The 24,813-nt window shown below is 44.7% G+C and overlaps 2 long non-coding RNA genes across 2 annotated transcripts; both read left to right on the top strand.

Moving 5' to 3' along the window:
- The first annotated feature begins 7,673 nt into the window (after positions 1–7,673).
- LOC111256656 lies at positions 7,674–9,157 on the top strand. The gene is made up of 2 exons (XR_002676817.1): positions 7,674–7,831; positions 8,738–9,157. It is a non-coding gene; the product is annotated as an uncharacterized LOC111256656 (long non-coding RNA).
- A 12,702-nt stretch (positions 9,158–21,859) lies between these two features.
- On the top strand, positions 21,860–22,776 carry LOC111256835. The gene is made up of 2 exons (XR_002677134.1): positions 21,860–22,159; positions 22,296–22,776. It is a non-coding gene; the product is annotated as an uncharacterized LOC111256835 (long non-coding RNA).
- The last annotated feature ends 2,037 nt before the right edge of the window (positions 22,777–24,813 follow it).

The raw sequence follows: 24,813 nt of genomic DNA, 5'->3' as shown, positions 1-24,813 counted from the left end.
ACTACTTATTTACGGACGCCTCTCGATGGGAATTACCCTACAAAGCTACACTTTGCCAACTACTCGCCAGAGAGCAGCAAACTCTTGAGTGCAATCGCGCTCTGTTTTTGTCGCAATGCTGACTACTTTAGTATTCTCTTAGCCGTTGATAATCTCCTTGAGCAGAACATGCCTTAATTCGTGAAAGCCTCAGGAGCATCTATCATGCCTAAGTGCCAGCACACATACACGAGACAAAGATCTCAGCTGTGCAAATGGCAGTGCTCATACGCGGATAAGAGACAAAGATCTCGCCACGCAGTGGCTGCGGCTAAACAGAGATTGAGAGCCTAAACGTAACAGGCTAACTACTCAGGAGAAATATGGTCAAAATAAGAGCATGACATAAAATGTTTATATTGATCACAGAATAAATTTCAGTAGTTTCAATATTCTACAAATATGCTACATAATGTATGCATCTTTTCTTTCAGGTTAAGCTTCGGTGACCAGTCTCCAAGACGCTTAGCGTACCAGCTCCTAGGCTCGGGGGCTAAGCGCCACTTACTACTTGGAAATACTTCTAGTTGCTCAGCTAGCTTCCAAGCTCGGGGGCTAACTACCAAGAAGTACTCGACGTGGTTCCTCCGGCTCATCTGGCGCATAAGCTCGGGGGCTGAATGCTGCACAACTACTCGGATGATGACTTCGTGAAGATTCAAGGTCCTTGAGTTGATTATTCAATCAATCCAAGGCTCGGGGGCTGATAAGCTAGACCCAATAATTGATTGTTTTTCAAGTTGAAGAAAGAAGATTCAAGATTTTGTTGACCCTTAGCCTGATTCTACGATTCAACCTAAGGCTCGGGGGTTACTCCATATGAAGTGCGTCTTTTTCCACCCTCCATATATGAAGATTACAGAATCAAGAAGATCAAAGGCTTTGAGCACACCATAGCCTCATGGCAACTATTATAAACTTTGAAAATTCAGCCAGATAAAGTACTCGAAGAGCACCAAACCTACTCGCTGAGGATCTTAAAAGTACTCGAAGACTGCTGCATTCGACTATGAATCGCTCACAAAAGGAAGAAGACATACTCCTACTAGGATTCCACCATAATCCTACTAGGACTCATACCATGTAGTCCTACTAGGACTTCTGCTTGTAACCAACTAGTAATCCTGCCCCCTGGAGTATATATAGGAGAGTAGGAGTACCTAGATCGGCAAGCTCAGAACCATCATCAATAGCCAACAACTAGGCTACTCAACACCCAAGCGTAGGATGCAATATACAAACATCCCAAACAGGATATTGGGTATTACGCTACTCTAGTGGCCCAAACCTGTATAAATCTGTGTTTTGTGTCCTCGCTTTTACTTTCAAGTTCCAAGTCCAGTGATTCCCCACCAACCAATATACTACCTCGGGTACTTCCGTTGTAGGTTGTCGGGTATAAAACAACACTCCCCTCCCCGGTCGTGCGCCATGTCCTCTGCCGACTCCTCTGTGTCCGGCGAGACCACCACCCCTGCTACTGATCTTGTGCCACCTCCTGTACCGCCCCCAGCTGTCGACGATGGTGCATCTGTGCCGCCACCTGGCAACAGCGGATCCTCCGGTGGTGCGCCCCAAGCTCCTCCTGCTGGTGACGCGCCCGGCAATGACGGCGGTGGCTTCATCATGTACCCGGCGCCGCCACCCACCGTCCACTGCTACGCCACCGTCTCCATCAAGTCTTACATCCCCGTGACGCTAACGATAAAGTCCAACGCCTACTCTAGATGGGCGTCCTTCTTCAAGTCCATGTGCGGCAAGTTCGGCCTCCGGTCGCACATTGACGGCACGGTGGCTCCTCATTCCCAGGACCCTATCTGGGATCAAGTGGATTGCTGTGTCCGCTCCTAGTTCTACAGCTCCATCAACGACTCCATCCACAACCTCACCATGAACGACGATGACCAGACCGCTCAGGAACTCTAGCTCGCCATCGAGGGACTCTTCCGCGGCAAGAAGCAATCCAAGGCGATTTTTCTCAGCCATGATTTTCACTCCATGACGCAGAGCCACTCCTCCATCACCGAGTACTGCAATCGCATGAAGACTCTCGCCGACCCCATTCACGACATCAGCCATCCTGTTCAGGACTCCCAGCTTGTCCTGAACCTCCTCCGCGGCCTCAACTCACGCTTCTCCAACACCGCCAACTCCACTGTCGGCTTCCTGTCCTTCGTCTAGGAGTGGGACATGCTCGCCCTGAAGGAACTTCACCTTACCAACGAGGAGAAGATCTCCAACTCCACTGCCCTCCTTGCTGGGAACTCTTCGTCATCTTCATCCTCCGGCTGTACAGAAGTATGTTGCCCGCCGTCTGGCTCTGTTCAGACCGGCGGCGGTGGCGGCGTCACTAGTGACAGCGCCCGCGGCGGCCGCACCGGCGGTGGCAACGGCAAGAAGTGGCAGTAGAAGAAGGTCAGCAGCGGCTTCCAGGCGCCCTCCGATGGTGGCGGGCCCCCATGGCCCATCGGCCCATGGTTTTGCTTCAGTCTAGGGGCTGGCTCCTACGGCACCCTTGGTTTCCAGCAGGCCGGTGGTCGGGGTGGTAGGGGATGGCATGTCGGCACCCCTGGCCTCCTTGCACCCCTTCACAGACCCACACCACCTACACCCTCATTCAGGTGCCCCCCAAGCGCCAATCTGGGACCAGGCAGGCCTGGTTGCCACCTTGAACCATATGGCGCTACAGAACGGCAGCTGGGTCGTTGACTCGGGTGCATCAATCCACATGTCTTCATCGGATGGTATTCTTCTTTCCCGCCTCCCTCCTTCTCACTCCTCCATTACTATCGGTAACAGTCACACCCATCCCGTCACGTGCCGTGGCAACTCCACCCTAACCACCCCCGCATCCCACTTTCGCCTTAACAATGTCCTTGTTGTCCCTTCTTTAATTTGTAATCTTATTTCTGTTCGTCAGTTTACTAAGGACAATAACTGCACCATAGAGTTTGATGCCTTTGGTTGTTCAGTCAAGGATTTTCCGACCAAACGCGTGATTCTTCGCTGCAATAGCACCGACGATCTTTACACCATGCCTCCAGCATCCAGCTTTGCAGCGCCCCACGCCAGCCTCGCCATCTCCTCTAGTTTGTGGCATCTTTGTCTTGGTCGTCCTGGTCCTGCCGCCATCGCTACATTTAGACAGACTTCATCTATTGCCTGAAATAAAGCCAGTCACACTCTATGTCATTCATGTCAATTAGGGAAACATGTACGGTTACCTTTCTCAAATTCTAGCTCTCGCAGCTCTGCTCTTTTTGAGTTAGTTGCTGTGATGTTTGGACTTCTCCCGTTGCTAGCGTCTCTAGTTATCGCTACTACCTAGTCATTCTGGACGACTTCTTTTATTTTTGTTGGACGTTTCCTCTAGTTCACAAGTCTGAAGTCACCTCACACATCACTAACTTCTACGCCTATGCTGATACGTAGTTTAGTCTTCCTGTTCGAAGCGTCCAAGCTGACAATGGGACTGAGTTTGTCAATAAGACTCTCACATCTTTTTTGACTTCTCAGGGTATCCAATTGCGCCTCTCGTGTCCCTACACTTCTCCCTATACTGGGAAAGCTGAGCGTGTCCTCCGCACACTTAATAATATCACTCGCACCTTGCTCATTCACGCCTCCATGGCTGCCCCATACTAGGCCGAGGCACTTGCCACCGCCACCTATCTTCTGAACCGGCGCCCTTATTCTGCCATTCAGAATGACATCGCCTACCGCCTCCTCTACTCCTAGCCTCTCGAGTACTCTCACTTGCGTGTCTTCGGTTATCTTTGCTACCCCAACCTCTCAACCACGAAACACCACAAGCTTACTCCTCTCTCCGCAGCCTGTGTCTTCCTCGGTTATCCCTTGTCTCACAAGGGGTACCGCTGCCTTGACTCATTCACCCGTCAAGTCATCATCTCTCGCCATGTTGTCTTTGATGAGTCCGTCTTTCCGTTCTTCTCCCACCCTACTAACGCATCGCAGCTCGACTTCCTTTTGTTGAGCCCCTCCGTTGTTCCTGCTTCCACCTTGATCGCTCCGTCGTCAGACATTGAGCAGCCCCGGCCCTCACCAGTTGTTTTGCAGGAACTCACTAATGACGACCCCGCCATCTTGTTACACGGGCCGACCGTGTACCCCGCTCCATCTGCGGGCGGGTCGCCACTCTCCACCATGCTCCTGATTGCTCCGACCGTGACCGCAGCGCTTCCGACTGCAACCGCGATGCGCGCTGGTGTGCTCCCGACTGCTCCGACCGCGACCGTGCTAACCGTGTACCCCGCTCCATCTGTGGGCGAGACGCTGCTCTCTCCTTCACTAGCGAGCACTACGACTGGTTGGGCCAGCGCCCCGACTGGACCGACGCGTGCTCCAACCGGTCAGGCAAGCACTCTAATCGCACTAGCGAGTGCTCTTACCGGTCGGGCGTCATCGCCACCAGCCCCTCCGCGCCCTGTCACTCGGTCTGTGACTGGGGCAATCTAGTGGGTCCACTACCAGGGCATGACAGCCTTGATTTCTTCTCTGCCCTCTCCAATTCCGACGAACTATCGCAGTGCTCTAGCTGACGCCAACTGGCATGCTACCATGCTCGACGAGTTTCAGGCCCTCCACGACAATGACACCTGATGCCTCGTCCCGCAGCCGTCCAGTGCCAATGTCATGTTAGGCAAGTGGATCTTCCAGCATAAGTTTCATACTAATGGGTCCCTCGCCTGGCACAAGGTGCACTGGGTGGTTCGTGGTTTCTCCCAGCATCATGGCATCGACTATGATGAGACCTTCAATCTAGTTGTCAAACTGGCGACGATACGGGCCGTCCTCAGCATTGCCACTTCTCGCGCCTGGCTGATCCACCAGCTGGACGTGAAGAATGCATTTCTTCACGGACACCTCGCGGAGACTATCTACTGCCATCAGCCTCCTGGCTTCGTCGATCCCGCCACCCCTGATCACGACTGTGTCCTGCAGAAGTCCTTGTATCGACTATAGCAGGCCCCGAGGGCGTGGTACCAGCAGTTCGCCTCCTTCCTTGGACAGCTCGGCTTCATTGCCTCCACCTCCGACACCTCCAACCGAGCATCGCCTACCTGCTGCTCTATGTCGATGACATCATCCTTACCGCCTCATCCTCGACTCTTCTTCGGCACATCATGGGGCGTCCTCACTCCGAGTTCGCCATGACGAATCTTGGTGACCTACACCACTTCCTCGGCATCTCCATCATGCGTTCCTCCTAGGGCCTGTTCCTATCTCAGCGACAGTACGCTCTGGATCTCCTCCAGCATGCCGGCATGGTTGAGTGTCAGTCTACAACGGGTCCCGTTGACACTCATGCTAAGCTTTTGGCACATGACGACGCCAAGCTCCAGGACGGGTCTGAGTATCAGGGTCTTGCTGGGACCCTTCAGTACCTCACTCTGACTCGACCTGACCTCGCATATGCGGTTCAGCAGGTGTGACTCTTCATGCATGACACGTGCGAGCCCCACATGGCCCTGATCAAGCACATCCTGCGCTATGTGAAGGGCACGCTCTCCTTCGGGCTTCACATCGGCACCAGCCCTGTTCAGTCTCTGACTGCCTACTCCGACGCCAACTGGGATGGCTGCCCGGACTCTAGACGCTCCACCTCCAGCTTCTACGTCTACCTCGGCGACAATTTGGTGTCTTGATCCTCCAAGCGCTAGACCACGATGTCTCATTCTAGTGCTGAGGTGGAGCACCGAGCTTTGGCTCATGCTATGGCAAAGTGTTGCTGGCTGCGTCAACTTCTTCAATAGCTTCATGTCCTGCTTGCTTCGGCCATTATTGTTTACTATGATAACGTGAGTGCTGTCTACATAACAGCCAACCCAGTGCATCATTGGCGCACGAAGCACATCGAGACTAATATTCACTTTGTCTGTGAGAGGGTGGCCTTGGGTGAGGTTCGGGTCCGCCATGTGCCATCCCTCACCAGTTCGCGGACATCATGACAAAGGACCTGCCAACTCCTTTGTTTACTAAGTTTAGGTCCAGTCTATGCATTCATGATCCTCCCGCTTCGACTGCGGGCGTGTATTAGGAAGTATATATGTATATTAGGATGTATTTATCCTTTCCTTGTACACTTGGATATTCCTTGTACTCCAAGCCCTATTAGCCATATATATAGAGGTCACCCCCTCATTAGGGCGTGTGGTGTTTCCCATCTACTTCTCTACACCGGATCATTCACCCGGGACTAAAGATCCCCTTTAGTCTCGGTGAGACTAAAACCAACAGAGACTAAAGGGGGTACGTGCATGCGCCTGCATGCGCGTCTGCATGGCGCATGCACGTATCCTTAAGACTTTTTTTTTCAAATCTGTTTCCATACTAATATTGTATGCAAGTTATGCAATTTGTATATATATTTTATGGCAGTAATATATATATATACATATATATAAATATATATATATACAATTCTTAGTATATTATACAAATCAAACTAGTATTTATACAATTACTATATATACAATAATTTGTCCAATTCATTCTAGGATCCTCCCGTTGTGATGTTTCTCGGTGAGGCTATTGAACGTCCGTCGTAATAAAATTCTCCCGCGGGATTTCTCACCTCGCCCACCAGGAATCCTATGAGACCTTCACATATTGCCAAAATCCTCTCTTTCTCCAAGAGTTTTTCTTGAATCTTCCAGATCTGTAATTTGGAAATATGTGAATGTTACACAAACAATTAAATATAAGGAGCTAGAAAATAATTAATTATTAATAGTTTTATTTTACGTACATCTAGATCATGCGACGACAGCACCTTGCCATGCACAAAACTATTCATGTGTTCCCAGACGTAGTATCCACACAAATTATTGCCTTCTTCCTTTCTCAAGCACTTTAGTGGGGAAAAAACAAGTATAATATACTTCTTCCTGTCTCAATTCAGAAGATTGAGAAGTATTAGTACTGGGTTGATATTAGAAATTGGGACTAAAGGGTTGGTTTTAGTGCCGTTTGGTGTTACCAACAGGGACTAAAATGCTTTCGGGGACTACAAAATTTAGACCTTGACTAATGTTAGCATTAGTATTCAGGTCCAACTCATTTTGACATTTTTGTTGAGGATCGATGTCCATTTTATCTACTGGAGAGAAGTGGGCCGGGAATCCACCATCGTGGGGGCATTTTGACAACACGCTCCATACTATTGGAGACAAGGAATTCAGAATGAAAAAAGCACACGCAGCGAAAACTTTCGGCTGCGTGTTTGGCGAGAAATCTCTATCTGTCGGGTTCTTTTATTCCCGGGGAAGCTTTTCCATTGTACATCTACAAACCACGCCTGGCTAAGTAGTAAGTACAGTGTCGTTGTCTGGGAGGAGATGCAGAAAACACGTGTGCTCCTCGACAAAAGTTTGTACTTGACACATGCATGGAATGAACTCGGTCGTGAACGCGAGTCGTCTCTCCCGGCCAATCACAAGTCTCCGTGTCAAGCCCGTAAGACGCGTTTTCTTGTTTTCTCACCGTCTGAGGCCATCACTGTAGTCGGCGCCATCGTGTGAATGGGAGTGGGTAAATGGCGCCATCACGTACAGCACACGGTAAGAGTGCTTATATATAGTTGCCTGGAGTTGTTCTACCTTAATAACTTACAAACAAACGAAAGCATTCCCAACACATAGTGTAAGATAGGATGGTGTTCTCCGCACACATAAGCACCCAGATGCATCATCTGCTCCAACTTGCTGCCATCGTAATCGCATTGTTGATGTTATTTTGTCTTCAACTGTCGTTCGGTCGACCGGGCCCTCCGGTATGTGCATAATAAAAAAATTCCTTAGATATTCTTCTTGCAAATTTTATGAACTGTCAAATAATTAAACTGCACATATAACTCTGTAAAAATCCTGTGACACAGGTGACAGCCCTGTGTGCCGTGTTATCCCGGTATCTTTAAGTAGTTTGTCTTTTCTTTCTGAACTGTAGGGTTGACTGGACAGACTTTGTAAAGTAATGAAATTCGGGTTTGAACCTTAGTGGAAAAAAAGATAACCCCAAAAACAAACACTAAACCACTCTATCCGCTATCTATCCTACTCACAAATGCTGTATATGCATGAGTTTACAACGGTGAGTGTGCATGCATGGAGCGTTTTGCATCAGTATTGTATTTTTTTTTTTAAAAAAAGAAACCATTCGCAGAAGTAATTTGTAGTTACGAAGTTCGTGTTTTTTTCCGGATGAAGTTCATGTATTTTATTGGCAGTGGGCCAGATTACACTAACACTTTCTACATCAACTGTTAGGAATATCTGAAATTTGCATCCCCTTTGAGTTTTGGTAACGTGTGCCACACGCGTGGTTCTGCCTTTCGTATACAAATATTAGACTCCATTGGAATATCTATATATGGTAGATTAGAATTGACTGTAATCCTCACTTACCTTGTCTCTAAGGGAGACTCCTTGCCCCTAAGTAGTGTACTCATATATAATCCGGTTACGAGAGACTCAGTAGTAGGGTAGAACCAATTACACCAATTCCATTCTCGTACAACAAATATTATTTGTTTTTTAGGTCTACAATTAACCATTGGAATCATCCCAACTTGTACTCGAGACGTACAATGCTTCCAAATAAATATTTTGTGAATTGTAATGTAAAGACTGAAAATTGTAATTTAACAGTCTCATCTAACACATTATACCCATCACTGCAGGGTGCAGGCCCTCATGTCGGGCCTCCAATTGTTGATCCTCGCAACGGATGACAATGAATAGGCTACAATTTCCCACCTTATATGGAATCCGTATTAAATGGGACAATTTACTCTTATAGTAAATGGAGATCCATCTAGTGTTTCAGCATTTCCTATTCGTGCTCGGTTGCTCGTGGATGATCTTTATTCGCTTGGGAGGTTACCTTCAAGGAACATAGTGGTCGCTATTTATTAACGTGGCATAAGGACATAAAGGAGACCATCCGTTTGATAGCACATCAATGGAGGCATTGGGAATTTTAAGTTAAGAATGGATGGATAAGAAATATTAAACATTATTTAAGAATATTTTTCTCATATGAGTACTCTTTATCCTTTTATTTTTTATGATCAGCAATGAAGATGAAGACTCTGTAAGAACTTGGTTGTGTGCGTTGATTCCAGAGGATGGATATATTTCCATTCTCTAAAAAAATCTGGGAGTATTATACATTTCCTCTATCTAAAAAATGCAATTCTTGTTTTGCCCTAACTCAAACTACCCTTTTTTCCTCTTACTTTTCTTTTTTTCTTTATTTTTTATTTCATGCACATGTATTGTTATTCTTTCCTTTTAATATAATTAATCATTAGGGACTTGCCCCTCCTATTTCTTCAAACTAAAATTAGAAAATATTATCAATATTTATTAATAACACCAAATAATGTACTATGAAAATATCTAATGATGAATCTAACTATATTTATTTGGTGTTATAATGTTATACTCTTCTCTTTAAAATTAGTTACCCCTAGTATAGTTCGACTTAGGATAAAATTGTAATTACATTTTTCTTGGAATGGAGGGACTATTTTTTTCATATATTCACAAGCTGCCTTAAATGCTTGAAGTATGGAGTGTTATGATGATATAAGGGTGTAAAAAGCCTGATGTTGACAAATTTTGCTAAAACGGGAGTTTAGACCCATAAAATATCCGTTGTAGCCCAAGAAGAGGAACGTGCTAGATAGGAGCATTGTGTCAAATGCTATAGGACGTAAAAAAAAGATGGTTGTGGTTGCTGGCCCACCTGCCAGCGACTGCGTACGTGAAACAGCTATACAAAAGGCCTAACCCCCTCAGCTTGCGCCGATTCGAGGCACTTCAGTATAGAGGAGTAGATCGGTAGATATGTTGCGGGCTCAAGGCCCCTGCTGCTTGCTAGGCCTGAGGCGGCCAGTTTTTTTTTTTTTTAAACAGGAGGGCAAGCTCCTACTGGTTATATATTAATAAAAATAGGAAAATGTACAAAGAGAAAAGGAAGAAAAGAAATTACAACAAAGATAGCCAGATATCTATACTAGGGTGGTATTTCTTCTTTGCTCCATGGATAACCATATAGGAAATTCTTTCTTGAAAGTGTCTTTGCATCTCTGAACTGTAGGTATCTGGTTGTCGAAGATGAGATTATTTCTGGATGTCCATATGTATACTCCACGTCATAATAACCATTACCTCCATAAAGAAAGGCCTTTCAATTTGCCCTTTGAGAGAATGCACGTTATCATACCCTGAGAGACTGTCAAAGAAATGTAAGCTCCCAGCATAGTTTGCAAAGGGGCAACATAAGAAGAGATGGAGAATGGTTTCGAGACTATTGTCATTGTAGAGCACACAATTGTTAATTTGAAGTTCCATATTCTTTCTTTGTAAAATATCTCTTGTGTTGAGCCTATCTTTGAGCAAAAGCCAGAAGAAAACCTTGTGTTTCGTCTTGCAGCAGCTATTCCATAACCATTTATATGCTGGATGGATGTTTGAGTGCCCCTTCATTATTCTGTAAGCTTTGTTTGAACTATAAATATTTGATCCCCAGATGTATGTTGAAGAGCATCAATATTATTCTGTATTGTAAGAATTGCTCATATGCCTCCATAGATGAGGGTAGATGAAATAGTGAGTATAGTTCTTCAGTGGCAACTGCTTTCATTAGGTTGATGTTCTTGTATTTTGTGAAAGAGAACAACTCTGGAAAACTGATACTAGGCACTAGGCCACACCACAGATCATTCCACAAATATAATGATCTCCCATTTTGAGGGATAGGGATGGCCATACCTTTGTAGAGGTGTAACATTTTGAGGATATCTCTCCACCAGAATGAACCTTTCTTAACTTGGGAGCTTATCATTAGTGTAGTAATTATCCCAGACAAGGTAGACCCATGGCAGGTCTGCATGATTGAAGAATTTATGAAGATTTTTCATTAGGAGGGCATCATTCTGAGTCTTAATATCTAGAACCCCTAGGCCTCCTTCTTCCTTGGGCAAACACACCATTTCCAATACAGCTTTTGGAGGCTTTAATTTTAGCATTTAAATTAGAGCCTCTCCATAGAAGATGGTTTCTATACTTATCAATTTGTTTTATGACAGTGGCATGTACTTTCATGGTACACATGATGAAAGTTGGGAGAGAGGTTAAAACTGAGTTGACTAAGATAAGCTTATCACCTTGAGAGAGGAGATTTGAGGTCACCAGCATTCTACTCTCACATTTCTTCACAAGAAGCATAAAGCCTTTTACAGATGGTTTTGTGAGACCCAGGGGCATGCCCAAAAGTGGATAATTAAAGTGACAGTTTGTCTTTAGGTGTGTGTTGACGCAAAATCCTGGTGGTGGTGGACCCTGCATCAGCACATGAGGACCTGGGAGATCTGCTTAACTCCAGTGCAAAATTCAAATTGGTGCGCGTGGTGTGCGTGGGCGTGCCAGTCAGTTTGACCATTCAACTGACAAGGAGATGATAGTCGTTGTGAAGTCGGAGGCAACCGGCCGATCAGGCCGATGTGATCCGAGCACCAGTAGCGATAATGGTGTAGCAAAATAAATCATGATAAACAAAATATCAGCCATGAGGCCGATTCCAACATCCTGATGAATGCAAATGGCTCATCGGCTATTCAAGCCGATTCAACATAACTTCATAATAACCATCGGCTAGACAGCCGATAGGAGACAGAGCGTCGTCGAGTTCTCGCTCCACCATAGCTAGAGCCACAAACTGATGAGATCTAAACTAATGTCACCACCAATATTCCTAGGTGAAACCACAACGATGCGCCTGGTAGTTGCAACCTAGAAACACTCAGCAGGACATCAATTCAGACCCTGCCAGCCGATGAATCTAATCACAATGGAACTTAATTCCAACTGCACTCGAAGGGTAGCCAGGATTAAGATGCAACACGCTATCAAGCGATCTATCATCTATGATGAGCCGATCTAAATCTAATTAAAGCAAACAGAACGGCAAGATGATAGAATAGATAAATATCAGTCGATGCAAGCTTAATCAAGGCGGGATAACTGGTGAATACCGTAGATCGAGACAGAAGCGATGCGCCGTAAGTCAGATCCAAGATACTCGATAACTGGTAGATGAAACTAGACGAAACCACAGCGATGCGCCCGGTGGTTGAAGTCTAGTACACCTGACGGGGACTTGCAGCTTGCCGGAGATCGAGGTCGATGCAGCCCAGCTTGCTAGAAGGAACTTCTCGAGAAGCTACATTACTCCTACTCCTAATGGAATGGCGTGAAGCCGAAAAGGTAAATAAAAAATAAATATGTTGTATTGATCGTGTGATGATTTACAATGGCCACGACCCTTTATATTTATAGGGTGGATGATCTTTGACATTACATAATTGGCATCTAATCACCTACAAGGCAAGTCACGTACGCAATTTTTTCTAATAAAAAAAACTCTATCTCTAACTAATCCAACTCTATCTCTAACCAAGCTTATCCCTAACCAACTTAATCTCTAGAATATTTTATTCAACCTCCCGTACGTGAGTTGATTTCCTTCTTTTAATCTTCTAGCTTTCTTGCTTTCTCTTTCTTCATACACACGTGTTCCTGATTTCTGCGGCCAGCTCGCAAATAGCCTTATTTAAAAGATTTCATCATTTTTGCATCATCGGCCGATTCCTTCCTTTCAGAGCATATTTCCAAAATTCGGTGTCAACACAGGCCCCCTAGTTTCGGAGTATGAAGGCTTCATGTTCCGAAACTAACTATAGAAGTCTGATAATTCGGTGTCAACACAGCCTGCCAGTTTCGGAGTATGAATGCTTCATGTTTCGAAACTAATTATAGAAGTCCGATACTTGTCTTTAGAGCCAATGACGTCTGATTGCAATATTCAAAGTCACATCGAAGAACTCCATCGGCTTGATGCCTTGATCCCACTCTGAGCCGATGAATTCGCAGGCAGTGAAAATAGCAGATCAGTCGTGTGTTTATTGGCACTATCACTGGCATTGAATAATTTACTTTGAGACCTGAGGATGACACAAAGTTGTTCAGTAGATCCTTGAGGGAAGATAGTTGAGATTCATCACTTTCAAAGATGATAAGGGTATCATTAGCATATTCAAATTTTGGAAAATCTGATCCAGCACCCATTCGTATGGGCTAATTCATAATTCTATCATTTTTAGCCCTATTTATTACTTTTTGAAGGATGTTTGCAGCAAGAACACAAAAGTAGTAGTGATAGAGGATCACCTTGTCGAACCTCTCTTCTGCAATGGAAAAATTTTCCACGCACATCAGTTAATAAGATGGAAGATGTTCCTAAATTGAAAATCATTTGCACCTTATGAAACCACTTCTAGCCAAAACCCTTATGTTTCATAATGTGGAGCATGAATTGATGTTCCACCTTGTAGAAAGAATTTTCAAAGTCAAGCTTTAGAATGACTAGCTCTTTACTAATGGCATAAGTGTAAGTACTCAAATGACCAAGCTAGACAATCCTGAATTATTCTATATTTGAGGACCCCATATTGGTTTAGATGAATGAGCTCCATAATCTTGGTCTGGAGTCTATTTGCCAGGAGTTTAGTGATAATTTTAATAGAACATTTGAGCAGAGAAATGGTTCTGTAGTCAAAAACTGAGGAAGGATTATCTTTCTTTAGGATTAAAGTAACATGAGAACCATTTATACCTAGAATGCACATATCACCTTTATGGAAGCTATCAATGAGAGCATAGAAGTCATTGTAGTTGATGGTCCAACACTTTTAAAAATATTTGTATTAAAGCCATCCGGACCAGGGGATTTGTCTGATGGTAAATTCTTAATAACATTACCAATTTCATGTTTGGAAAAAGGTTCTAGAATTCTAGGGTATATCATGATGAGCTTTCAGAAAGTCAGCCAAATTGTGATTGGTATCAGTGAATTCAGATCTTCCCAATCTATCCGTGAACACCCACTAGTAGAGAACTGACTTTCGATGCGCCCCCTTTTAATCCCGGTTTAAAGTAGGCCTGGTATAAAAGGCGGTGCGCGGAGCTTTACTCCCGGTTGGTATTTACAACCAGAACTAAAAGTCACCTTTTGTCCCGGTTTAAAAATCAGCCACCCGTGGGGGACCTTTTAGTCCCAGGTGAAAAAATCAGCTACCCATGGGGGACCCTTTTGTCTCGGGTGGTAAGAATAACCTGGACTAAAGGTCACCCTTTTAATCCTGGTTGGTGTTACCACTCGGGACTAAAGCTCACGACACCAACCAGGATAAAAGGGTCCCCCATGTGTGGATGGGGCAGAACTAAATTCTTGGGACCCTTTTATCCCGGTTTGTAATACCAACCGAGACAAAAAGGGGGTCTTTTATCCCGGTTGGAACCAACCGGGATAAAAGGGTCCCCCACGAGTTAGTATAAAAGGATTGGATCCCCTATATAGTCAGATGTGGTGTGTAGGTGGGATGGCAAGGAAGCTACGCGCGAGGCTTGAGGTCGTGGGTTCGAATCCCACGAACCGCGCACGCGCATATTTCGCGTGAAAATCGCGTGACTTGTGACGTGCGACTGTGTGGGGGGCCTCCCTGGGACCCCTCGGGGATTTATTTATTTTGCAATTTTTTTTTGCAAAACCATTTATCCCGGTTGGTATTACTAACCGGGATAAAAGGGGGCATGTACCACGCCTGGCGTGGCAGCCCATTTAGTCCTGGTTGGTATTACCAACTGGGACTAAAGGGTGTCTTTAGTCCCGATTGAGGGATCCGGGATAAAAGACACCCCCTTTTGTCTCGATTGCTTTATCCCAGATAGTTTTTTGAGAGATTTGCACCCTTCCAACCGGGACTAATACTCAGTTTTCTACTAGTGACCTTCCACAGAATTGTTGCTTTGCTATTATGATCAAAACATTCGTTGCAATTTGAGTCTGTGAGAGATGTGATGGCATTCTTTCTGGATTTTATAGTGGCATTTGGATAGAAAAACTTAGTATAACCATCTCCATATTTCACATATTTGAATGTTCCTCTTTGTTTCCAATAACTCTTCTGTTGGTTTAGCAAAGATACGAGGAGCTGGTTCAAAGATCCTCTGAAGTTCCATTCATGCAAGGCAAGCAGGTCCATGTGCTCTTCCAGTAAATCCACAGGAATTCAATTAAAGGCTTGATGTTGGAGATGGAGTCAACAAGACTGGAAATATTTGACCTCCAAGCATTTAGAACTCTTCTAAGATTCTTTAGTTTTGCAGTGATGATCTTAGCTATTTTAATTTGCAGTGTTCATGTTCCATCCTGTAATTTTCAAACATGAAAATCTTTGCTTTAATTAGGTATGTCAGTACTGGTAGATACAATGCATGGTACATGATCAGTAGTTTCCATTGTTAAGGAGTGAGCTAAGCTCATGTGATAGTGGTTTTTCCAGCACACAGATGTAAAGAACCAATCTAATCTTTCTAGAAGAGGTGAATCTTGCTTGTTGGACCATATAAACTTCTTGCCCTTTAAAGGGATTTCCACCAGTCCTAGCGCACTTATGGCTTCATTAAAGAGTAAAATGTTTTTTATATTTGCTCCTGGTTTGTTTCTATCTTCAATTTTCGTGATCATATAGAAGTCTCCCATGCAATGAGCTACTTCTAAATCAACCATCAAATTCTCGGAAATAATGAACTATGAACCAATCCATAGGCATATTTTTATTTGAATAATGAAGTTCCACAAGTTTTGGTGCATATCTGTTGCAGGAGACAAGAGAACAAACTCTAGACGAGAACTGCGGACTATGGCTAGGTAGGCTAAACTCATAGGGTCGGCCGACCCAGCCTATGTGTCCCCCTATGGTCTAGCTTCACACATGCACGAGGAAACACACCCAGGACCAATTCCAAGCATTGGACAAATGTCGGTATGATCCTGAGGACAAGGTGTGCCTCCCTTGGATCCATGATCCCACAAGATAAAAGAACTTCACTGAACAACTTCCCCATAGAGGAATCCAGGACATCCACAAGACAAGACGATGCAACGAATGGCTTCGGGCACAAGGGGTAGGGTTAGCCGAACCATCCCTTGAATACCACGAAGCACAACCGCCCATTTGCATGCAAGCAACCGACGTCCAGGAGCCATCCTCATGCATTGATCAAGTGAAGGTGGTGGATCATAGGGTCGACCTACCTCCCCAGTTCGGCTGACCTGGGACCCACACCCAACCGACCTTGGTTTGCTCCTACAAGTACCCCTCTGCCCTCCAAGACTTATAAATAGGACCATTTCGCGCCAAAATAGGACACACACCAAGAAGGTGCTCTCCACTCCCATTTGCCACTTAGTAGAGTAAGATAGTTTAGTTGGGAGTTAGAGTCAAGTCGAGCTTCGCCTTGGGGTTCCAGAGTAGTTTTCAGAGGTTCTGGTATAAGCTCTTGTATCTTTTCCTTTATCCTTTTATAAGACTTGAGTTATCAATATAAGTTCAATCTTTCATTGAGTCAATTCATATTCCGCATCTACTTTATTCTAGTTGCAATATTTCTAGTTTAGACTATTGTGGGTTGGCTTAGGCTCTAGTTGATTTACCTTTAGAATCTTTCTTAGCGGGTTCACATCTGAGTCCAATTGTTGTGATTGGACAAGGAGTTTCCTTCGTTAGATTCTCAGAGGATATCTCGGTGACTAGTTGTAGGTGCGGTACCTAGAACTTATCTCTGACTTGATTTGTACCCAGTTCAACGGTATAGTTGTGGTAGTCGGAAGGTGGTGACAGCCATGTTCGCTCTACATAGTCCACCATGTTAGTTCTGGCCTGTAGGATTTAGTGGTAGGCACGATCATTCTCCTTCCCATCCCTTTCCGGGGTGGTGTGTCTTAGCCACCAGAAGCTAGGGAGAATTAGGATAAGGATTCTTTAGCCGATGCTATATCTAGTTTAGTTTCTATTAGAAGTTGATCCAATGGATAGTTCACTTTAGGAAACTAGTCTCATCTTGTCTCGTTGTCCTCCCAACTAGCTAGTCCGCTTGTTCTCTTTTATTTATCTTGGATCTCCTCTGTGTCACAATTATCACTTCTATCTATCGTTACCCTCACTGGGTTGTAGTCCATTAAGTTGTGGTAATGTTCCAAGAATTTATTTACCGATCATCTGTATATGCCACTAGTGCTTCCCCGTGAAAATATAAATATGAGACTTTGGAATACTCCCGGGTGAAATGCCACAATAGTTATTCTATATGCTTGCAGAACTAATCTCGAATTAATCTTTAGGCCATAAGAAATACCAACACTAATCAATATTGTTTGGCATTGAGATCCTCTTGAACCAGTTAATAAAATGAACTCTACCTTCATCATAACATGGAGCATGGATATTAGAAAGGATCCAGTAGTCACGAGAATGAAGTGATGTGAATTCTACCGATTGAGCATATTCATTTTCAAACATTAGTTCCCCATCAAATTTGTTTCCATTCTGGATAATAGCTGAACCACCGGATGCACCCTCACAAGGGAGAAAAATAAATATATTTATATATCTTGGGCAGAATTGCTTAATAGCCATCATATCAAAGAAGGCCCTTCTTGTTTCTAGCTGACAGACTATATCACAACTCGCTTCAATAATTTTATCCCTGATGGAGTCCATTTCTTATCAGAGTTGCTCCCCCGTACATTCCAAGAGAGCACTTTCCATGATCGAAAAGACTAGGAATTATTCATCTATGAACGAACAATGAGTAACCAAAGTGACCTCCACATTTCCAGAACGTGGGGTAATATAAACCAGTAAAAAGGCGAGACACAGAGTATATAGGCCTTTCAAAGGAACATAAAGTTGAGTAACTGTCTGCTTATAAAGCATTGACAATAAACAGAGACACACTAGTAACACAGCCAACATTGTTTTTGTTTCCGTAAGTAACAAAAGAGGGAAATAGAATAACAGCAGAGATCATTTATCATCCTCTGGTTGTTCTGGCATCTTGGCCTTCTTAGATTTTGAAGTGGCCTCTAGGCACACCTTGCCATGGGCGGCGCGCAGGCTCACATGGAAATTACCAGTTTCCTAGATACCGGCTGGGCTCACACGGATCACTGTTGTATACGCATTCTTGGGAAAATTGTTTCTACAGCACCGAAAGAACGTCATTTTTAGAAAATACCATCAAAAGACTTCCGTCACGTGAAATACCATTGAAAGAATGGAATGGACGTTACTTGAAAATAGCATTCTATCACAGTTTGGAGCTAACGGTGTGAAACTTTGGTAAGTCCTCAGTTTCTTCCGACGCTGAGCTCTGGCAGACAGTCCTCTCACCTTCTTCTTCCCCGAGCTCCAAAGGTGGTGGATCTGTGTAGGATGGAGTCCGGCATGGGCGGAGCTATAGGGTATGCCGGGTGGGCCCCGGCATACCCTGGGATCCAGCACTTTACGTGTACATCCGTGAGAAATCAAGCTGCAAAAACCGATTCCTAGGCCTAGCAGACGATGCAAGGCAGACGATGCCCAGGCCCAGCTTTTGGCCCCCTGCCGATTGCGACTTGTGTTGCGTGGATACGACGTACTGTGTGTAGACTGCTTGCTTGCCTCTGGTACAAGATTGGCCCATGATTTGACGCATCAGACTCCACGTCTCGACGATTACAACTCCTCCGCCCGCCAGGACTCCTCCCATCCTCTCGCGGCTCCGCCGCGGTGCCGCCGGCCGCCGCACCAGGCCACCAGGGACAGCGCGTCTGCGCAAGTGCGCAACTGCGTGGGGATTTTGTGCTCGAAAACTTCTGATGGTCCACAAGGAAAATTTCTCATCGTCCACAAACCACGAGGAGGTTTAAGATGAATCAATCTTCTATTTTTTTTCTTATTTGAAAAGACATATATTCTTAAATATTTTTATTTATTTATGTATGAGTGCTTTTTTTATTTCAGTTCGTGAGTTTATTGAACAGACTGTCAATCCATCAGCATTCTTAACTTAATATCGTGTGAGGTTGTGATTTGTAAGTTTTCTATCCGAAAATTTAAAATATGATTCTATCGTTACATGTTTGTTTTGCTATAATGTCTAGTTAGTTGTTGTACTTACATTACATAGACATTGTTTTTTCAGAACGGTTGGATTATGAAGAGAGGCGGAGATATTGCATCTCTTTTTCAGAAACATGCAGCAAAGAAGGCAGCAGCTGCTTCAAGCACTATCCTATCTCCAGTTGAAACTTTTGTGGAAGAACTGAATCAAGAGCATGATAGAGTGGTAGTTGAAGAAATCGTGGATCCTGTGCCCTCGCCTCCGCCACTACAACCACCCACATCACAGCCGCCAGTTTATGACATCAATCCCCTTCCACATGATCCAGGTGAAAGACAGCCCATTAAAAGTTATCATATTAATGATCAAGATGCAATTCGAAGAGCATATATTATTAAAGGTCAATTCAAACCTGTTAATCATGATTTTCCATCAAGAAAAATTGGAGGTAGGGATCGCCAATTCAATTATGTATGGATGTATAATCATGAGTGGCTTGAATATAGTATCAAGAAGGATTGTGCGTTTTGCTTTATATGCTACTTGTTCAAGAAGGGTGCTAGGTCAAATACATTTATTGTTGGAGGATTGAATAATTGGAATATAGGAAACAAAGCACTTCTCAAACATAGTGGTTCTATGGCACACAATGCAGCTCAGGAGAGATACATTGGTTTTATAAATCCCAAGGTAGCAATTGATTATCACATTGAGAAGTGGATTGATGAGGATCTTCGTCTTTATAAGAAAAGGTTGACATATTCACTTAGATGTATCAAGTTTCTTTTGCATCAAAGATTGGCATTTCGTGGACATGATGAAAATGAAGAATCTAGCAACAGAGGAAATTTCATTGAACTTTTGAAGTTTCTCGCAGGAAATAGTGATGAAGTGAACAAGTATGTCTTGAATAATGCTCCAGGTAATTGCACCTTAACTAGCTCAGAGATACAAAAATAAATTATTCATTGTTGTGCAAAGAAACTAGAAAGAAAATAATTGAAGAACTTGATGATGAGCCCTATGCAATTTTAGCTGATGAGTCCAGTGACATATCACATAAAGAACAACTAGCTCTTTGCTTGCGTTATGTTGATAAACTTGGAAGGCCTTGTGAACACTTTATTGGAGTTGTTCATGAAGATGATACTACCTCTTTGTCACTTAAGTAAGCTATTGAGGGTTTATTTGTTAGTCATGGATTGACTATGACTCAAATTAGAGGTCAAGGTTATGATGGGGCCAACAATAAGAAAGGAGATATTAAAGGGCTAAAACATTGATCATGCAAGAATCACCTTCTGCCTATTATATTCATTGCTTTGCACATCAACTCCAACTAGTTCTTGTTGCTGTTGCCAAGAGAAATACTGATTGTAAGAGCTTTTTTGATCAAGTATCTATCTTATTGAATATTATTGGAGTTTCTTGCAAGAGTCATGGTATGCTTCAAACTGCTAGGCTTGAGAATATCAAGAAATCACTTGAGTGTGGTGAACTTGAATCAGGGAGTGGATTAAATCAAGAGATGAGTTTGCCTAGGTCTGGTGAAACTCGATGGGGCTCTCATTACAAAACTATATGCAGCATCATTACAATGTATTCCTCAATCCATGATGTGCTCATTGATCTTGGTGATGATATTTCACATAAGGATGATTGGACAAAGATACATTTTGTGCTTGGAGCATTTGAAACTTTTGAGTTTATTTTCTTTGTGCACTTAATGTTTATTAGTTTTGGATACACAAATGAGTTATCAGAGTGTTTGCAGAGAAGGGATCAAGATATTCTTAATGCAATCTCCCTTGTTAATGTGGCAAAGAACAAAATGCAACAGTTAAGGTCTGATGGTTGGGACCACTTCCTTGAGAGGGTCACTTCTTTTTGCATTAAACATGATGTTGAAGTTCCTGCTATGGATGGTGATTATGTGTCGTATGGAAAATCAGCAAGGTATGCCCGTGCTCGAAACCAAACAAATGATGATCATTTTAGAAGAGAAGTATATATTGGTGTCATTGATCAAATTAGGCAAGAGCTTGATAATCGGTTTGATGAGATCAATATGGAGCTACTTTCGTGTATGTCAGCCTTCAGTCCTTCCAATTCATTTGCTTCGTTTGATGCACAGAAGGTACATAGATTGGCTGAATTTTATCCTAAGGACTTCTCTAATAATGATTTGCTAAAACTTGAATTACAACTTGATAATTATATTGATGACATGCAACGAGATGATAGCTTCAAGGGTCTAGATAGCATCGTTGATTTCTCAGTTAAACTTGTTCAAACACGGAGGCACAAAGTGTATGATATGGTTTACTTGCTTCTCAAATTGATATTGCTTTTACCAGTGGCAACAGCGAGTGTTGAAAGGGTATTTTCTGCAATGGTTAAAGTGAAAACAAAGTCAAGGAATAAACTAGGTGGCAGTGTTTTGGATGATTGTCTAGTCACATTCATTGAGCGGGATATTTTCTTCCAAGTGAATGAAGAAGATATAATCAAGACATTCATGTCATTCAAAAAGCGGTGGGTAAACAAAGCAGACAAGTAACATTGTAAGTTTCTTTTATGCTATATTTCGAACTATTTATATTATGATTTGTTATTGTTTCTAGCTTAATCTTTGAATTTATCGAATTGTAAATGGTTTTATCGAACTGCATAAAATTTTTTTTAGCATATCCTATGATTGATAAAATCATAGATCCGCCACTAAGTCTAGTGGCGTAGATCGGCGGAGCCCTGGTCAGGGGCGGATCCCGGCCGGTGGGGTGGGCCTGACGAGGCGGCTGGTCCGACTGAGCTGCGTGGTGGCGCACCTTGCCAATGTCCTGGAGCTCGACAGCTTGACGCGAACTGCGGCACCGCAGAGCTCGGCGCGGGCCGCAGCGTATAGCTTGTGCAGTTTCCTCCTGCTGCTTGGGCTTGGCATCCCGTAAGGAGCTCGCCGTGCAAGCCCGCCCAAGCCCGTGCCGCTGGCCGCTGCAACAGACGCGATGCCCAGGACGACAAACCGCCGGCCGGAAGCACGGTGCCAACGAACGAGAACGGAGAACCTCTTCGATCGACAGGCCATGGAGGTAAAATTCCGTGAATCCATGATGAAATTCTGAAGCAAAAGAGTTAACTGTTCTGTTCTATACTAAACTCAATCAATTACATAGCCATGGATCGGACATTGGAGCGCCTTGTAACGCATTGCTACCAATCAAGCAGGATGTGCGTGGCGAGGCCTGTGCTGGCACCGAAAGCAGGCAGCGGTAGGACATGCGACTCTGGCTGCTGGGGGCCTGGGGCCTCAGCCTTCATGATGATGCGGCAGCAGCCTCTGCCTGGAAGTTTCGGCTCCACCAGCAGGCGGCGCTACGGCCGGAGCACGGGCATGGCGGCCTGGCCAGCGCTCGATGCAGCGTGTCCGGAAGCCCTGGCCGCAGGCCGGCATGACGCGCACGGCGTCCCCGTTCATGAACTCTGCCGGGAATAGGCCGTGGCTCGCGTGGGTCACAATTGGAGCTGGGCAGCGGCGCGTGGTGCGGACGCTGAAGGTGTGGTGCGCGTCGTGTTCTTTCTCCAGCCGGACATGTTCTCCACGGAGTCTGCGGCGTTAACAGCAAATGTGACGGAATGCTACTTTCAGGTAACAGTTCTTTTTTTCGATGGTATTTTACGTGACGAAGATCTTCCGGTGGTATTTTTCGGAAACATCGTTCTTTCTAATTTTTCCTTGTTAATATGGGCTCACATGGCATGGCTCAAATTGATATTTTCATGCATGTATTATTAGAGCTCACTCTTTGTCCAGCCGTGATATATCACGACAAGTATGCAAGTCCAGATTTACTGTATGTGGCCGATGAGTCGACGATCTTCCCCGGCCGGTAGCCGCCACAGTGGGTCGAGCACCACCGCGTTCGCCGCGCGCACTATCTCCGTTGGAGATGCATAGCCGTCCCCGTCCATGTAAAACAGGTGAACCACCTTGCTCATGTTCCAGAACAGCCTCCTGCATGGCCCGGGCACCGAACCCCCCTCCTCTCCGACCTCCAGCCTCAAGAGCTCCATCCTGGATGCCTTCATGACGCTCCTGACCTCCCTCTTCGCCGCCTGGATGTCACCGCCGCCACAGACCCACAGTAAGGATCGCCAGCCAGTAGCAGGACGCTATTGACATTCCCTTCCTCCTCCCTCTCGTACAACCGGAGGTCATTCACGAGGTGATCGCATGGGCTCATATGCCGGAAGAGCTCTCCGTACTCTGGGCACCCGAACGCTGCCTCCGGCGGCTCCGGCCGACGAGGTAGGCCGACACTGGGATGATCGGGCCCAGCACGAATGACGGCAGCGCCACCGACATGTACTCCTCCATGGACGGCGGGTACCCAGTTATCCTCCACTCCGCCTCCACCATCATTGCCCTCGCCGCCTCCGACCACTGCAATGCAAGGATCCATGCGGCGACGACATCAGCAGCTCACTGTCACTGGGGATAGCACAGTTTGATCAACAAAAGACTTACGAGCTCGGCGATGTGGTGGATTGTAACACCATAATTTTTATAATTTGCACATTAAAAGAATTAATTAGAATTTCTTTAGAATTTGTTTGAGTTCGTTTATGGTCTTAAAGTTTCTTTGTGAATTTATTAGGCATGAATATCTTTTTCTAAAATTAACATAACGAACCATAGGTTTATGTGTGTTGCATTCATGCTAGTTGCATTTCTTATTTCTTGAGTGTGAAAAAGTTTTAAAATGCATTCAGACGATGATTAGGTTCCTCTAAGAATTTTTCAGATTTTTGGAATTTATTCTATTTTTCTAAAGTTTAATCCAATTTTTGGATGGTTCTACAAGTATTTTCAGGAGCTCCAAGTATTTTATTTGGGTTCCTCATTTCCCAAATCATCTCCAAGATTTTTCCTGAAATTTTTGGAGTTTTTGGATTATTTTTCGTAATTTAATTACGATTTCAGGATTTTCTGAAATTATTTTTGAATCTAAAATTAATTCTTGAAATTAGAAAAAGGAGGAAAATGAATCCGGACTGCAACCTGGCCTATAAATACTTTCCGGTGATCTCCTTGACATCCTCTTTCCAACGTCGCAAACCGCACCTCGTTTCAACGACCCTAGCTCCCGCAATTCAGCGCCGAACATACGAATATATTAAACTCCGACGAGTTTTCCAACAAAACTCCGACGAGAAAATCCGGTGAAACCGTCAGTCCTCAACTGAAGGTGAGCACACCAATACGTTCATCTTGTTGTCCTTGATTCATTTTGCCACTCCGGTGCAAGTTTCGAGGTTGTCCCCGACATTTCCCATTTTCTCTCTCTTTACTGTTCTAGTCAACCTCCATGGCCATGGCTGTGCCCATGCAGTGCCGCCACCGGCCCACCCACCACCTTGCCGTGTTCGGCCGCTGCATCCCGAACAGCCTCGCCGCCGCCTGAGCCGCCACCGAGTTGCAGCCACCCGTGCGCCGTGCCGCCGCCGAGTGCACTGGCCGCGCGAGCTGCCCCGACCCGGTCGCCGCCACTGCCTATGCTGACCGATTTGAATTGGTCGGCCGAGATGCATCTGGAGGAGGATGGAGAAGATGTGTTTTGCAATTTAGCCCTCGAAGAAGTAGGAAATCCCGATACAAAAGTTTGAGTCTTGCTGTTTTTGCGAAAAGACCCTCACAAAAGTTAGATTCTCTCGATCCAGTCCATCTTTAAGCTTTTGCGCGTTA

The sequence above is a fragment of the Setaria italica genome, chromosome III (genome assembly GCF_000263155.2).
Source record: "Setaria italica strain Yugu1 chromosome III, Setaria_italica_v2.0, whole genome shotgun sequence".
Lineage (NCBI taxonomy): Eukaryota > Viridiplantae > Streptophyta > Magnoliopsida > Poales > Poaceae > Setaria > Setaria italica.
The sequence above is the reverse complement of the archived record's forward strand: the minus strand, read 5'-3'. Positions and strand labels throughout refer to the sequence as shown.